Below are 17,928 nucleotides of genomic sequence, written 5' to 3'. Positions count from 1 at the left end.
ACTCCCTGTATTCATAAATCAACTGGTTGTAAAATCACTTAACCTGTATCAATTGTTTACTCTATACCTCTGTCTGATCTATGCAATGATTGATTTTCTTTGTTTAAACGTGTATAAAAACCCCAACCCAAGACTATTTGGGGCCGCTCGCCTGTACTGGGACGGGGGCCCCGACATGTCGGATCATCAATAAACCTTACCCTTTGTTAATTGCATGAGAGAAAGTCTCTTGGAGCGTTTTTGGGGTGGCAAGAGCAATCCAACTCTAACATTGTATAATTTGAATTGACTCAAACAGTTGTACTTTAACAAATTTGTGAGTCTCATCCTTTGAGAGTTCCAGGGATCCGACTGGAAGCCCCAAAGTTGAAAGACTCAGTTTAGAATTTAAAATGTCAGAGAGTCAAACTTCTTTAGTTAAAAATTAGTATGTTTAACCAAGACTGTGGGATAGATCTGATCAGTTAGGTAATCACTCAAACATTAAAACAGGAAAATAACCTAAACAGCTTCTCATTGTAGTTTTTCCAATCAATACTCATACTGGCAATAGAAAAACATGAAACCTTCAAGACACATGAAAACTCTCATTAGATAAGTTAGCTACAGTAGCACAGAAAAGAGTTGATCATCAGCATATGAGCCCATTGTTTAAGTTTCCATTAACTGTAAAGAGAAAAACCCATCAGTTTGGAAAGGGTTAATGGATTAAGGTTCTTGTTCCCTCAGGTAAGGCCAGTACTAGCCAAAGGCAATTCCTCTGTCCCCCTCCTAGTGAGGAGCAGTATTGAATTGGAAATGGGGAGAAAAAAAGCAGCCCTGGGCAGCACTCTCCCAGGAAATATCTGGCTAGGCCTGCATGGGTGCGGCAGGCCACATTGGCTGGAATAGAGTGCAGAGAAAGGCTATGGTCCCTCTTTTACAGGGAAGACTGCACACGCCGGGGCCTAGCAGGACTGGCTGTGGGGTTGGGTAGGTGGGCCGTTTCACCAAGAGTGCTGGGAACCTCCTGAAAGGAACGGCCGAGAGCCAAGAGCCACCATAAGAATGGCCTTAATAAAACAGTCCTGGGAAATGGGGAGTAAACTAAGTTCACAGAGAAAGCAGATAGCTACTACCCAGAGATAAGGGCTACTACCCAGAGATAAGGGCGACAGAACATCCTGGTATGCACATAAGCCCCCTCCCCTGTGCTTGTTCAAGCTTAACAAAGAAACCGTGAGGCACGTAGGGCATGTAGCCACCCCTTTCTGCTCTTCAAGGACCCCCTCCCCATATCCAAGCTTAGACACGTAGGGCACGTAGCCCCCTGTTTCTCCTCCTCCTCGACGACCTCCTCCCCTTGTAGTTGCCCAATAAACTTACGCCACCCTATAGTATGTTAATTTTGTGGTTTTGCCCTTTAAAAACTGTGTAAAATGATTGTTCAGGGCTCCTCTCTCCTGCTCGCTGCTTGCAGCAGTAGAGGGCCCATTTGCGCAAATGAAATAAAATTGCCTCCTGCCTTTTGCATCGTCTGGTCTGGAGTCTGTGTTTCTGGGGTCGTCACAAAAGGACACCGCTTTTGGGGTCCTACACTCCTATAGCGCCTAGTCTAATTAAAACAGCCACCAAGTTGAGATCTTCAACCAGAGCCAGATCCAATCAGAGCTACTGCAACCACTCAATTAAAACAGATAGTTAATAGTGTACAAAAGCATACCACAACTCTCTCCATTCATCTTCTCTTCCAGTTATGATCATAAGGACATCTATATATTTCCAAGATCCAATAAAATTAATTTTTCTCCAGTAAAGTGATTACTTAATTATTCTTCAGCTTATTTTCAGTCTTCTCTTATTTTTAATTCAACTTTCTGCAAACTTTTTGAAGTATGCTTCTTATGTTGGTTGCTAAATAATCTCATGGGCCTGGCACTGTGGCATAGTGGGTAAAGCCACTGCCTGCAGTGCTGGGATCCCCTATATATGCTGGTTCAAGTCCTGCCTGTTTCACTTCCCACTCAGCTTTCTGCTATGGCCTGGGAAGGCAGTGGAAAATGGCCCTAGTCCTTGAGACCCTGCAATCACATGGGAGGCCCAGGAGAAGCTCTGGATCTTGGCTTCAGATTGTCTCAGCTCTGGCTGTTTGTAGCCATTTGGGCAGTGAACAAGTGGATAGACGATCTCTCTCTCTCTCTCTCTCTCTCTCTCTCTCTCTCTCCCCCTCCCTCTCCCTCTCCCTCTCCCTCTCCCTCTCCCTCTCCCTCTCCCTCTCCCTCTCTTTTTGCCTCTCTGTAAATCTGCCTTTCAAATAAAAAAAATTTTTAAATCCTTCCCTATTCTCATTAGAGAACAGACATGAACTAAATTTAAAAAAAATGGGGCTGGTACTGTGGCACAACTGGTAAGACTATTGCTGGCAGAGCTGGCATCCATATGGGCACCGGTTCAAGTCCCAGCTGCTCCACTTCCAATTCAGCTCTCTCTATGGCCTAGGAAAGCAGTAGAAGATGGCCCAAGTCCTTGAGCTCCTGCACCTACTTGGGAAACCTGGAAGAAGCTCCTGGCTCCTGGCTTCAAATCAGTGCAGCTCCAGCTGTTGCAGCCAAATGGGGAGTGAACCAGCAGGTAGAAGACCCCTCTCTCTCTGCTGCTGCTCCTTCTTTCTCTCTGTAACTCTGACTTTCAAATAAATAATCTTTAAAAAAATTTTAAAATAAAAACTTAATAGCCTCATGCCTTTCTAACATTCTGTGCATTTTCCTTCTCTTTTTTTTAAATTAACATGATATCCTCCAGAAGCTAGTGTTCTGTTTTGCTTTAAAGATTTATTTATTTAATAGGCAGTATTACAGAGAGAGGGAAAGAGACAAGGAGAGAGAGAGAGAGGGAAAAATAGAGAGAGACAGAGGGAGAGAGAGAGAGAGAGAATATTCCATCCATTGTTTCACTCACCAATGGCTGCTATGTCCAGGGCTGGATCAAGCTGAAGCCAGAAGTCAGGATCTTCATCCAATTCTCCACATGAGTACACACTCTCAAGTACTTAGGGCATCTTTTGTTGCTTTTCCAGGCATATTAATAAGGAGTTACCAGAAGTAAAGCAAGCCAGGACTAGAATCAGTGCCCAAATAGGATGCCAGCACTCCAGGCAGCAGTTTAACCAGCTAAGCCACACGCTGGCTCTCCATTTTCCTTCTCTCTTTCCTAAAGATGAGAAAATATGTATTGATCTATTTTTAGTGTTAGTCTATTTTGTGTTGTTACAAAACCAGTGTACAATGTGTATGTATAAAGAAAAAGTGTGTCTTACAGTCCATATGAGAAGTCCATGATCAAGAGGCCCCATCAGGAGAGGGCCATATTCCTGTAACTTAACTTGGCAGAAGTCATTACATGGTGAGAGAGAGTGTAAGAGATAAAACTTATCACCTCAAGGCCCTTTCAAAATTGCTGTCAATCTATTCCTGAGGGTTGAAACTATTGTCTTGGGGACTTTTTTTTTTTAAGATTTTGTTTATTTGAGAGGTAGAGCTACAGACAGAGGGAGAGACAGAGAGAAGGGTCTTCCATTTGATGGTTCACTCCTCAAATGGTGACAATGGCTGGAGCTTGCCCAATCTGAACCTAGGAGCTAGGAGTTTCCTCCAGGTCTCTCACATTAATGTAGGGGTCAAAGCACTTGGGTCATTCTCCACTGCTTTCACAAGTGGCAGAGAGCTGGATTGCAAGAGGATCAGCCAGGATGTGAACTGGTAACCATATGGGATGCTGGCACCACAGGCAGAGGCTCAGCCCACAGTGCCACAGCACCAGTCCCAGATATTAGGTTTTCAATGCATCATCTGGGATGATACATGTTAAAGTCAGACCTTTTTTAAAATTATATTACATTTTTATTACTATTCCAATTTATTAGGCCTACAAGTAGAACTTTTTATTGTAGTTATTCTATTTTACAGCTATTGAAATTAAATGTCAGTTTTTATTTTTTTTAATTTAAGGTAAACAGATTTCATGTATTTCATATATACAGATTTAGGAACATAGTGATACTTCCCACCCTATCCTCTCTCCCACCCACACATCCCCTCTCATCCTTTCTCTCTAATTCCCTGTCTGATTTTTTCCTTAAAGATCCATTCATTTTTTTTTTGAAAGGCAAAGTTACAAAGACAAAGGAAGGAAGAGACAGAGAGAGATCTTTCATCCACTGGTTTACTCCCCACATGGCTGCGATGGATGGAGATGGGCTGGTCCAAAGCCAGGAGCCAGGAGCTTCTTCCAAGTTTCCCATGTGGTTGCAGGGGCCCAAGCCCCTGAGTGATCTGATATTTTCTGGACACATAGCAGGGAGCTGGATTGGAAGTGGAGCCTCTGGGACTGAAATTGGGCACAGTTCTCCATACTACACCACAGTGCCAGTCCTACTTCTCTTACTTTCTACACTGATCTACTTTCAGTGGACTCCAGCCCTACTTCTCTTACTTTCTACACTGATCTACTTTCAGTGGACTTTTTGCTCTTAAGATTCACCCTATACTAAGTAAAGAGTACAGCACTGTTGTTCAGCAGTAGAGACAAGGGCTGTAAACAATCATAAACTCTCAGAATGCCAATTTCACTCCTATACATTCCATTTTTTGCTGCTCTATTAGTTACCACAGATCAAGGAGAACATAAGGTGTTTGTCTTTTTGGGATTGGCTTATTTCACTAAATTTAATGGTTTTCAATTGGATTCATTTTGTTGCAAAACAAAGGATTTTGTTATATTTTATAGCTGAGTAGTTATTTATTTTATATATATATATATATACACAATGTTTTTATCCAGTCATCAGTTGATAAAAGTCTAGGTGGAATCCATATCTTAGCTATTGTTAATTGAGCTACAATGAACATGAGGATACAGATAGCTCTTTCATACGCCTATTTCTTTTTTTTTAATATTTAATTAATTTATTTGAAATACAGAGTTACAGAGAGAGGTAGAGATAGAGAGAGAGGTCTTCCATCCGCTGGTTCACTCCCCAGATGACCGCAATGGCCAGAGCTGCACTGATCTGAAGCCAGGAGCCAGGTGCTTCTGCCAGGTCTCCCATGTGGTGCAGGGGCCCAAGGACTTGGGCCATCTTCCACTGCTATCCCAGGCCATAGCAGAGAGCTGGATTGGAAGAGGAGCAGGCAAGACTAGAACTGGTGCTCATATGGGATGCCGGCACTTCAGGCCAGGGCATTAACCTACTGCACCACAGTGCTGGCCCCTCATGTGCCTATTTCATTTCACTTAGATTAATTCCCAGGATTGAGATTGCTGAGTCATATGCTATATCTACTTTCAAGTTTCTGAGGTGTCTCCATACGTCTTCCACAACAGCTGTGCTAGTTTATTTTCCCACCAAAGGTGGATTAAGATGCCTTTTCCCCACATCCTGGCCAGCATGTGTTGATTGTTGATTTCTGTTTGAGAGCCACTCTGACAGGGGTGAGGTCAAACCTCATTGTGATTGTGATTTGTACTTCCCTGGTGACTAGTGATATTGAGCATTTTTCACTTGCCTATGGTTTTTAAAATTTTCTCTTTTGATAAGAGCCTGTAGAGCAGCTCACATTGGTTGCCCAGAGAACCAGCTATATCCTGTGCCTTCTTATGCAGTCACAGGGTTTCCACAGTCTCAGCACACAGGGCTCCCATTGTCAATGGGTGCAGAGGATTTGATCCACCTTGCTAGACTGTCTCATTCACAGAGAGGCAGAGACATTCCAAGAGCCTTGACAGTTTGAGCATTGGAGCCTGTGACATGTTGAGAGATTGGGGGGACCTCAGTAATATGTGAGTGCACAGACTCTAGTCAATTTGCCAGCCAGACTCAAAGTCAGTGGGAAACATGGAGTTTTCCTTCTGTTAGAATCTAGATCACACACATGCACAATAGCCACCAACCAAATGCTTCCTTCTCCCCATCAGTTGCAAGTTGCATGCATTCAAGCTGCTGCCACTGGTACTGGTAGTAGATGGCATCTTGTCTCAGCCAGGTGCTGGGCACGTGCACTAGAGCTTCTGCATCTTCTGTTTCTGTCCAAAATGGTGCCCACCTTCTCTCAACTGGTTATTGGGCATCATTGCTTAGTGAATGTAGTGAGAGAAACATGTCCCCCCTAGTTTTTTACTGGGTCAGTGGGTACACTTTCCCCTCAGAGCTCCAGGCCAGGCTCATGTCAACATCTCCCTCTGTCTATATCACCAGTGGTATGGGTTGCTGCAGTCTGATCTCACCTCACTCTCCAAAGCTGGTGCTTTCTCCTCCTCTTGGCTGCTGGCATCATGTTGTGTCTGTGTTCATGTTGCATGTCTGCATCTTCCACACTGATCCATGGTGTTTCTCTCCTGTAGAATTTCCACCGCAGTTTTCTCTAACTCTTCCCCAATAATGTACTTCCAACATTTTTTGAAACTAGTTACCACTAGTATATGCCCTTCCCTATTCCACCTTCTTTGAATCCTCCAACATGCATGCTTTTTATGGAGTTTTAGCTACATAAAATCTGGAGATACTCTATTGAAAAATGCTAACATGGCATCCCCAGGGTATCCCTGTATTAAGAGGAACATAGCTAATATCATTGAATTATTTTCCATTGTTCAGTTGTTAGTGACACATGATCTTTCTTTGCAATTCTGTAATTAATTTGGGTAATAATTCTTAAAATTATATTATCTTTACTTGTTGCTGTTGATTTCTCAACAATGTTGCAGTGGATTCATTTCTGAGAGGAGCAGCATGGTGGGGGCAAGAGGTGCGGAGTCACCACATAGACCCCAGGAGTCAGGTGAAAGCAGGTTTGAGGCGAGCAGCCCGCAAACTCATTTATTACAGTTGGAATAACATCTTATATAGCCAAGACCAGCCAATCTGGTCAAGGGGTAACCTATGCCCCAACCAATCACAGCCTGTTGCCAAGCAGGCTCCATTGCCAAGTGGGTTTCAAAGCCATTCCTGAGTAACTGACACTCACTTGCCAGTGGCCACCTTGGCATGGCCTTCTCATTCCACCACATTTACTAACTTACATTTTTTACAAAATCAGTAGCAAATGAATGTCTTCATGAAACTAAGTTGTGTTTAATCTTTGCTAATTAATAAATTGTGTATGCCCTTTCAAGAATTCTTTCCAGCCTGTAATCATGGGTAAAACACTATTCTTGCATAGGGAGGTTTATTGTTTTTGTTCTTCCAGCTTATATATCTGTTATTCTGTATACATTTCTATCATAATCTAGTTTTGCACAGTGAAATGTAGGTACAATCCTGACCAGTTCTCTCACTACTGTCGCTCCCCCTCTTCGCGGAGGAACGACACTAGACCCTGCGCTGTTCTTTTGTCTGCTCAGCCCTTCCCGGGTTTGCTGCTGGTTCTTCCCGGGTGGGCTGCCATCCTTCCACCTCCATGGAAGGGCGGCTCCCCCTGCCACTTTCCCCACTTCCACGGGGGAGTGGCACACCACCGGCCGGCTCTCTCGGGGGCTGCTCAGATGTTTCTCAGGTGTTCCTGGTGCATGTTGTCTCTCTCCTCCTTTATAGTCCTCTTCCACCAATCCCAACTCTGCTACCCACATGCGGAGCACGCTGCTCTCCTCCAATCAGGAGCAGCTCCTGCAGCTTGTCAAGTTGGTGAGAGGCAGCTGTGTAGAAGCTGTTTCCTCCTCTCCCAGTGCCATATTGTGGGAGAGCAGATGCATAGAATAAGTCTTAATTCCAGTAACTTAGTCTAGTTCGAGTTGCTCCCCACAACTACCACCTTCTTTCACTTTCTCTTCCAGATATAGTTCTATTGACTTCTACATGTCTACATGTTTCTAAGACCAGAGAAATTAATATATCTCAGTAACTTGCTACTTCATCATTTCTCAGCTCATTTTACATTGTGCTTTAGGACCTTTATGAAAATTTGTTACTTAAAATGGATCGGCAAACACAACATTCATCATTAGAGAATGCACATGAACAAGATAAAGTTGGCACGGTTATAAGAAAATAGAGCCATGTAAGCTGAGAGCAAATTAATATCTTGTCTTTCTCCCACCCATGTACTAACCAGGCCTGACCCAACTTAGTTTCCAAGATCAGATGAGATTGGGAGTGGGAGGTTCAGGGTTGTATGGCTTTAGATAGTCTCTTGTCTTTCTGATGCTATAGCAAAAAGATATATTTGTTACATTTCAATTTAAAAATTAATTTAAAAATTAAGAGGAAATTTGCTAAATACCTATGAGATGTATTCTGAAACAGAACCTTTACGAGTCATAAAGATGATGTTGTGCATAGTGTTTTAGTTCAAAGCTGGAAATAAACACTCAATATGCTGCAGAGCCAAGAATTACCTAGTGTTAAAATATAAACAGGGGCCAGCACCATGTCTTAGTTGGTTAATCCTCCACCTGTGGTGCCAGTATCCCATATGGGCACTGGAACCCATATGGGTTCTAGTCCTGGTTTCTCTTCTTCCAGTCTGGCTTTCTGCTGTGGCCCAGGAAGGCAATGGAGGATGGCCCAAGTGCTTGGGCCCCTGCACCTGCATGGGAGACCAGGAGGAAGCATGTGGCTCCTGGCTTCAGATCAGCACAGTGCCATCTGTAGCTGCCATTTGGGGGCTGAAACAACAGAAGGAAGACCTCTCTCTCTTTCTCTCACTGTCTAACTCTACCTGTCAAATTAAAAAAAAGCATAAACAGGTTATTTAGCTTATTTTGGAATTGCTAAAACAGTATGATCTTTGATAGCCTTTTGGAGCCTGTACTTATATATAGATAAGACCAGGAGTATGTGGAGGACAAAATCTATTGTGTGGCCTTAAATTATTGTCCATGCATTTTTCTCAGTCTATTAATGTAGGTTGCACAGACACTTTTTAATGTTATATTTTCAGGCAAATCATTCTACTATACATTTGAATTTTAACCTACTCAAATTAGTCTTAATTGAAACCCTGAAACACTTACCAGTAACATAAATTATAGTCAGAGCCAAAGGCTGTTCTCTAATCATTGCATTAATTGAATCTTTTGTCATGTCTAAAAAATAGTTTTATCTTCAAGAGAAAGGGAGCTAGGAAGAATGAGACATATAGGTAGAGAGAACACTTTTTTGCATTAATTCATTCCTCAACACCCACAGCAGCCAGACCTGGGCCAAGACTGAATACAAGAGCCAGAAATGTAGTCCCAGTCTCTCAGAGGTAATGATAGAAGCCTAATTAATTGATTCTGGAAGTCACATCCAGGCACTCTAAAGTAGAACTAGGGTATCTTAATAGGCATCATAGGCCGGTGCTGTGGCTCACTAGGCTAATCCTCAGCCTGCGGTGCCAGTACTGTGGGTTCTAGTCCTGGTTGGTGTGCTGGTTCTGTCCCGGTTGCTCTTCTTCCAGTCCAGCTCTCTGCTGTGGCCCAGGAAGGCAGTGGAGGATGGCCCAAGTGCTTGGGCCCCTGCACCTGCATGGGAGACCAGGAGGAAGCACCTGGCTCCTGGCTTCAGATTGGTGCAGCACAATGGCAGTAGTGGCCATTTGGGGGTGAACCAATGGGAGGAAGACCTTTCTCTCTGTGACTCTCTCACTGTCTGTCTGTCAAAAAAAAAATAGGCATCATAACCACTACACTAAATGCATAACGCCCATTTAAATGTTTTTCTTTGGCATATTTGAAAGTACTATATATGATTTTCCCCTGGTAATTCCTCTCTGTTTCTATCAGAACTCCACTGATGGTTTCTTGTATTTTCCTCCTGAAACCATCTGCATTCTCCTTAACATTACCCATCTAGGTATTCCCCCATTGATCCCAATCTCTGATTCTGCTTGACTGATTTTGCCATCTGTAATCAGACACTTCTCTTTCCAGTCTGAACGTCTTCCATGACCTTTAGACTATAGTTCCTTCTCCATCTTGAATGCTTCTTTGTAGCTGTTCAAATAATACCTCACACTTGATGAATCTCAAATGAAACCTGCAGCTTTCTTTCCTTTTTATTTGTATATGGTATTAGTACAAGCCAGCCATGACTTAAATCAACATAATGGGATTTTTGTTGGACTCCTCATTTTCTATCAGGTCTAATTTCAGATCTTTCTTTGTCTTTAAATTTGTAATCTCATTTTTCATTGCTTGATTTTATTTTTACACTAGGTGGACAGAAAGCAATCCTCCTTAATAAAGTTGACAATTAGCTTCACTTAGAACATTTTAGCAATGCACGTTAAAAAAATTCATCTTACAAATTGTTCTGCAATCCAAATATACAACAACTTGAAAAGCGATGTTTAGAAAACAAAATCCAATGTAAAAAGACAGATTAAAGGCTATGGAGATGTACCTGGACTCAAATTGAGTTTTGCCCAAAAATTGCTGTATGTTGTCATCTTGCTTACGCCTGGTCCCCATGACAGTCTGGTTTGTCCTTTCTCTGAACTTCAATTCTTCCCGTTCCTTCATGGATCTGAAGACTCTCGTTTCCTCCTTGAAGGACTTTGCATCACTGTCTTCTGCTGAGAGTTGGGACAATGTTGGATTGCTGGTGGAACAAGCCCACCACAAACTATAAATACACTCTTCCTGACCAATGACTTGACTGAACAGGTGATGGGGGAGGCTCTGCATAAGAAGGCAGATCTCATCTTTTCCTACCTTCCACCTATTTTCCTACACATAAAGTGTATTACCTGGACATCCTGAAAGGGGCGCCTGGTGTTCCGGGCTTTGGAGAACAGAGTTGGCATCTACTCTCTTCACACAGCCAATGATGCTGCACCCCAGGGATTGAAAAAGTGGTTTTCCAAAGGACTTGGAGCCTGCACATCCAGGCATATATATCCTTCCAAAGCTCATGGCTTTCCTATAGAGGGAACCACTGAGTACAATTCAACATTAACCATACCCAAGATATGGACAAAGTTGTGTCTGCAGTGAGAGAAGTTGAAGGTGTTCCTGTCACTTCTTTTTCTGCTAGGATTGGTGAGGAGACAAATAAGGATCCGCCTGAATTGTACTGAGAAGCCTTTGATGCAGGTGGTGGCTCAGCTCTCTCAAAACAGATAACTTTACCAGAGATCTGAAATTCTGTCACTGCAGAGAAGCCTTTGCTCTACATACTGGAATGGGTCGATCATGCACCCTGGATGAATCTGTTGCCTTGGCAACCATGATTGAGCGAATCAAAAGACACCTCAAACTAACTCATATTCAATTAGCTCTTGGGGTAGGAGGGACCTTAGCATCATGAGTCAAAGCTGTGGCCCTGTGTGCTGGTTCTGGGAGCAGCGTCCTGCAGGGTGTGGAAGCAGACCTGTACCTCAGGGGTGGGATGTCCCATCATGATGGTCTGGATGCTACTTCCCAAGGAATAAATGCCATCCTCTGTGAACACAGTAACACTGAATGAGGCTTTCTTTCTGACCTTTGTGATATTCTGGGTACCCGCTTGGAGAATTAGATTAATATTATCTTGTCAGAGACAGACAGGGCTCTTCTTTGTGTGGTATAAGGCATACAGAAACATCAAGATGATACAACCTACAGATTGCATCTCCACTCATGTGGATGTGTAACATGAGTCAGTGGAGTTTATATATCTTTCTGGAAGAGTATCTTAAGATGGATGAGGATGCTTCAAAAAGTTCATGGAAATGTTTATTTTGAGAAAACTACATAGATTAAAAAAATTTCACAAAATACACAACTTTTAGCTCCATTTTCTGCAAACCTTTCTTAACTGCCCTTATATTATCTTTTCTAGTTTATCTGGTTCAACAAATGTTATAGTTCATAAGGAAATAACTGAACTACCATAATGAAGAGCAAATACTAAGAAAGATCAACTAAAGATTCTTGGGAAGTAACCAAGTAATTCTCTCTTTAGTTTAGTTATAGTTGGGATATGTTAACCTAGATATCTCTGCCATTGGTTAGTTTTAAAATGTCCTTTAAAAACTTGGAATTGAACACCTATTTTTAGGCAGTAGCCAGTTTGGGATGATATGGTCTGTCCCTGTGTCCATGTTCTGTAGGTCCACCTAAATTCCAGTGTTTCACCTCAGTTTCAGAATCAGCATGAGATGTATTAGGAGGAAGTTGTTTTTAATATGATTGCTATTCAGATTACTATGTCTTTATTGCTTTTTATTTTATAAAAATAAACCAAATTATAACATTAGTCCAAGCCCTAATCCTTACCCTGGCCCTAGCCCTAGCCTTAGTCCTTGCCCTAACCCTAAACCTAATCCTACATCTAAACCCATTCTGAAGCCTAATACTAGGTCTATCGCTAGACAAAGCATTAACCCTAAATTTGGCCCTCATCTTAACCATAACCTTACCTTAACTCTATACTTAGCCAAAATCCTAATTGTATCCCAACATGGTGCTTTACCCCAATCTAAACTCTAACACTAGCACTAATCCTTTCCCTAACTTTAGCCTTAATAACACAAGCATTAACCTTAATCCTAATCTGAGCCCCAACTCTAACCCTAACAGTAATACCAAAATTTAAACCTAACTCTGCCTTAACCCTAACACTAACCCTGGCCTAAAACCTATCCATAGTCCTAACTTTAACTATCACACTAGCTCTAACCATAGTCCTAACTCTGGCTCTAACTCTAAAATTTACCATAGAACTCAATCTAACCTTAATCTTAAACTAATTTTAAATCTCACCCCAACACTAATCCTATCTTTCTGCTTAGGCCTAACCCTAAAACAAACTAGCATTCAGTGTGAACTTGACCATAGACCTGATGCTAACTTCAATGCTATATCTAACACCAGCCTTAAACTAACCATCATGCTAACACAAAGACTAAGCCTCATCCTAGTGATGATGACCCTAACTTCAACTACAACTGTATATTATATATAACCACAGCTCTCTCTATATATTATAGATATATAACCATATTTATAATAAATATTTATAACCATATATATAAAATATATTATATATTATATTATATATATAAAATGTATATAAAACCACAGGTCTAACTTTATCCCTAGCCCTACACCTAAATTTATCCCTAATCCTAGCTCTATCTCTAGGCCTAACAATAGCCTTAACCCTATCTATAACTCTAATCACAAATCTAATCCTAAATATAACCCTAGTCCTGGACCTAATCCTTATTCTCACCCAAAAGCTAAACTTAACTCTTTGTGTAGCCCTAACCCTAACCCTAAGCCTAGCCCTAACCATAACCCTAACCATGGCTTTTAATCTAACCCTAGACCTAAGCCTAAACTTAACAGAACCCTAATCCTACAACTAGCCCCAACTCTTGCCATAAGCCTAATACTAACACCACCAACACTAAACATAAACCTAGCTCTAAATCTTACCCTAACCCCAACCCTAACAATAGCCTTAATAATAGCACTCAATCTAAACCTTAACACCAATCCTAGCTCTCATCCTAGTCCTAATACTAACCCTAACACTCACTCATCCTATACCTAGCCCTACACTTAACTTCTAACCCTAAATGGCAGAATTTGCATTCACATGAGCTGTCAGGGTTTATATACACTTGAGTAACTGAAATGGTCAGAGAAACAGAAAGTGAGCCCAAGCCCATTTGTGTTTGAATGGTGCCATCATTAGTCACCAATTCTGAAAACACCACATTTTCAAGCAAATTGTTGTTAAACTTCTAGGTGTCACTGTGGTGATACATATGGGAAGGCTTGTGGCTTAGGATGAGAAAAAACTGCAACTTGGCAAAAAAATTTCAGAAAGCCTCAGTTATTGAAGTCTAATAGAGGCTTTATGAGTAACTGCCATGGATTGGTCCTCCAGTCCTAGTGTAAACTTTGTAACAGGAGGAAAACAGACAAAATGCTGAAAATGTATCATTTGAAACATATTAAGTGGAAAAATCCAATATAGAAGGCAGATCAAATGAATTTTATTGTCTACAAATAAGAAAATGAGCTGAATGCCCACAGTGGCTGTGCTCTATGATGAAAGATAATATCTGAGTAGTACTTGTGAAAATAAACTGCACCCTCTCAGGGAGGCCTGGAAAAGTGATGCTCACAGTCAAGCATGTAGATGTAATGGCTACAACACTCCACAGAAAAAGAAAACCTTGGATTTGATCCCAAGTCCAGCTCTAGACAACTCTTCAAACCACAAAAGAGAAAACGCATTTTGCATTTTTCCCCATCAGAGTAGCAGCAAAATATGCAGTCATGGGAGCAGGGAGGAAGGGGAGGACTGAGAAACAGTGAGCAAACCTAAATCGGTTTGTGATTTAATGGTGCTGTGACTTTGCACGTGTTCTCAAAACTGCCCATTTTAAAACAACTTTATCTTTGTATCTTCTTGGCTTTGGGAAGTGGGTTGGCATGGGGACACAGGAAGTCACCTGGACCATTGGTCACCTTGTGGGCTGCCTTAGATGCTGGAACTGAAGGCACCAAGATCAGCAATGGGGTCCAGCTCTGAGATTAGACCCAAGGACTCTGGGGCTGGCCAAGGTATCTCAGCTTCCCAGCAGGTCCTGGAGGCTGGGGGTGCCTCATCTTGCCAGGCTCTGCCAGATTTCCCCAGGTGCCAAAGTCTATGCTGCAGGACAGGGTGCTGATGCCTCCCTGCCCCCACTCCTGGCCTGCTCCCACCACTTGCCTCATAGCAAGCAGCCCTGGTTTCTTGAATGGATTTGCTATTGTGTACATGGCAGCTTAATTTTCTGACTTTGTGTTGACTCTGAAACCAGATGCTATGGAATTATAGAGATTTACTGTATTTACCCAGAGTAACTGAAATGCTGTTTGTAAAAATTCACCTGAGTATTTATTTTAAATACATAATTCAAGGTTTAGATGGTTTCATTTTTAGATGCTTAATTTTGGTAGCAAGCACAATATTTTGACAAAAATATTTGTAGGAATTTCTTTCCACCATAAATTCATATAATATAAAATGTGTGTTGTGACTGATGTTATCATTTGTTTGCTGCTGATACTGTAAGTTCATGGAAACTGAGGAACTCAATAGCAAAACCTGCCCAATTCAGTAAGAGGTGGAGCTCACTTGTGCTTTTCATTCCTTTTCAACAGATGTCTCCCAGATTAGTTTCCATTACAGGAAAGATTCCTTTTTTGCAACATTTTATGTTTTCAGGTAGGAATTGGGAATGCTGCTTTCATTTTATAACCACAATGCTCTTCACAAGTGCCAGTAAGGGGAGGAATGAATAATTGCTGAGATCCCTTGCCATGCCAGCTCAGCAAAGTAGAATAAACAGGAAATCAGATGTCATTAAGGAATTTTTTTCCCAAATGTACAAGGTTTTATATATATATATGTAATATATTTTATCATATTTATACGATTTTATGTTATTAAATATTCATTATATTAATATGTAATATTTATTTTATTATATACATATATAATAAAAGAACAAGCACTTGCCAAAAACAAATACAGTGCCAATCTTAAATGATTTGGAGTGCTAGTTTGTTGTGTTTTGTATCTCAGCATATTGATTATATTCTTTTGTATGCATCAAATATTACATAAGAATGTAAAATGGTCTTTATAAAAGAGAAGTAAATATAAGAAAAGTAAATATTACTAATATGCAGCAGTACATATTTATTATTTGCAAATGGTTCAAAGCTTACAAGGCCCATTATTAATAGGATAACAACACATGTGAACTATGAGTTAGCAACATAGAGTGTAAAGGAAGTTACATATTTATATTAAAATACACAAGCAAATGCATACCAGTCTCTCTCAAGTGCTCAGCATACACTGCTTCAGAAGCAGGAGGCATGAAGCTGTAGCAGTTTGAATATACACAACATACTGAAATCTCTCAAGCATAAAAACTGTGCCTAATTTGCCATAATAGTTTCTTTCTTCAAGTTTTGGATCTGAACTCAAGCAAAGAAAATAATGAACACCAATGATTTTCATATTATGAAAATATAAACAGCCAGTGCCGTGGCTCACTAGGCTAATCCTCCGCCTTGCAGCGCCGGCACACCAGGTTCTAGTCCCTGTCGGGGCGCCGGATTCTGTCCCGGTTGCCCCTCTTCCAGGCCAGCTCTCTGCTGTGGCCAGGGAAGGCAGTGGAAGATGGCCCAAGTGCTTGGGCCCTGCACCCCATGGGAGACCAGGAGAAGCACCTGGCTTCTGGCTTTGGATCAGCGTGGTGCACTGGCCGCAGTGCGCCGGCCACAGCGGCCATTGGAGGGTGAACCAACGGCAAAAGGAAGACCTTTCTCTCTGTCTCTCTCTCTCACTGTCCACTCTACCTGTCAAAAAAAAAAAAAAAAGAAAAAGAAAAAGAAAAAAAAATATAAACAGGTTAACAGTTGCAAAAATCTTGAAAAATATGGAGTTTATGAGAATGAAAAATGCATTTCATAAAAAAGGCCATAGCGGATCTATTTCATTGTGGCTTTACTTTTTTTTTTTTTTAATTTAAGATCTCTCTCTTTTTCTTCTCCCTCCCTCTTTGTAACTCTGCCTTTCAATTAAATAAGTAAACCAATCTTTAAAAAAGATGGACAGATATGGCTGCACATACCCAAAGGAATAGATACACAAAGGGAGAACGTTGGATACATGCAGTCTCCAAGTGCAGGATTTGACTGATACAGAACAATCCATGGTAGGATGACAGCTGCACTGCAGCTATTTTCAGATAAGTGGCAACACTCATTTCCACAATCCAACTTGTGAAAGTTAGGATTTAGCATTCTCTTTTCCCACTCAAGGATTACCTGAGCCACATGTACTGAAAAGAAACTAAGAGGGAGGATCTTCAAGCACATGTAGTCATCATTCAATTTCAAATATAGCCAGAGCTTTAAATGCTAAGGTTAGTCTGAATGATATCAGGCCCTTTTAGCTTCTTAGGGAATACACACTATATCTTTATTTTTTAAAGAAAACTTTTATTTAATAAATATAAATTTCATAGGTACAACTTTTGGAATATAGCAATTCTTCCCCCCATATCCACCCTCCCAACCCCAGGTCGTCCCACCTCCTACTGCCTCTCCCATCCCATTCATCATTAAGATTAATTTTTAATTATCTTTATATACAGAAGATCAACTCTATGCTAAGTAAAGATTTTAACAGTTTGCACCCACACAGACACACAAAGTATAAGGTACTGTTTGAAGACAAGTTTTACTATTAATTCTCATAGTACAATTCATTAAGGACAGAGGTTCTACATGTGGAGCAAGTGCACAGTGACTCCTGTTGTTAATTTAATAATAGACACTCCTATATATGATGTCAGTGATCACCTGAGGCTCTTGTCATGAGCTGGCAAGGCAATGGAAGCCTTTTGAGTCCACAAACTCCATCAGTATTTAGACAGGGCCATAAGCAAAGTGGAAGTTCTCTCCTCCCTTAAGAGAAAAGTACATCCTTCTTTGATGGCCTCTTCTTTCTACTGGGATCTCACTCACAGAGATCCTTCATGTAGATCATTTTTTTGCCACAATGTCTTAGCTTTCCATGCCTGAAATGCTCTCACTGGGTTTTCAGCAGCTTTATATTTTTAAGAATTATAATTCTCAGTGAGTTAATGCCCTGGCCTGAAGTGCTGGCATCCCATATGGGTGCCAATTCAGGTCTCAGATGCTCTGCTTCCAATCCAGCTCTCTGCTGTGGCCTGGGAAAGCAGTAGAAGATGGCCCAAGTCCTTGGGCCCCCACACCTATTGGGAGACCAGAGGAAGCTCCTGGCTCCTGGCTCCTGGCTTCAGATCGGCACAGCTCCAGCTGCAGCAGCCATCTGGGGAGTGAACCACTGGATGGAAGACCTTTCTCTCTGTTTCTCCTTCTCACTGTCTGTAACTCTCTCAAATACATAAAATCTTAAAAAAAAAAAAGAATTATAATTCTCTATACAAA

At 41.4% G+C, this 17,928-nt stretch overlaps 1 pseudogene; it reads left to right on the top strand.

Annotated features, from left to right (window-relative positions):
* The first annotated feature begins 10,030 nt into the window (after positions 1-10,030).
* On the top strand, positions 10,031-11,570 carry LOC138844779 (NIF3-like protein 1; annotated as a pseudogene).
* Positions 11,571-17,928: the final 6,358 nt, after the last annotated feature.

Source organism: Oryctolagus cuniculus, chromosome 12 (assembly GCF_051225735.1).
Source record: "Oryctolagus cuniculus isolate XC-2025 breed Fujian yellow rabbit chromosome 12, ASM5122573v1, whole genome shotgun sequence".
Lineage (NCBI taxonomy): Eukaryota > Metazoa > Chordata > Mammalia > Lagomorpha > Leporidae > Oryctolagus > Oryctolagus cuniculus.
The sequence above is the reverse complement of the archived record's forward strand: the minus strand, read 5'-3'. Positions and strand labels throughout refer to the sequence as shown.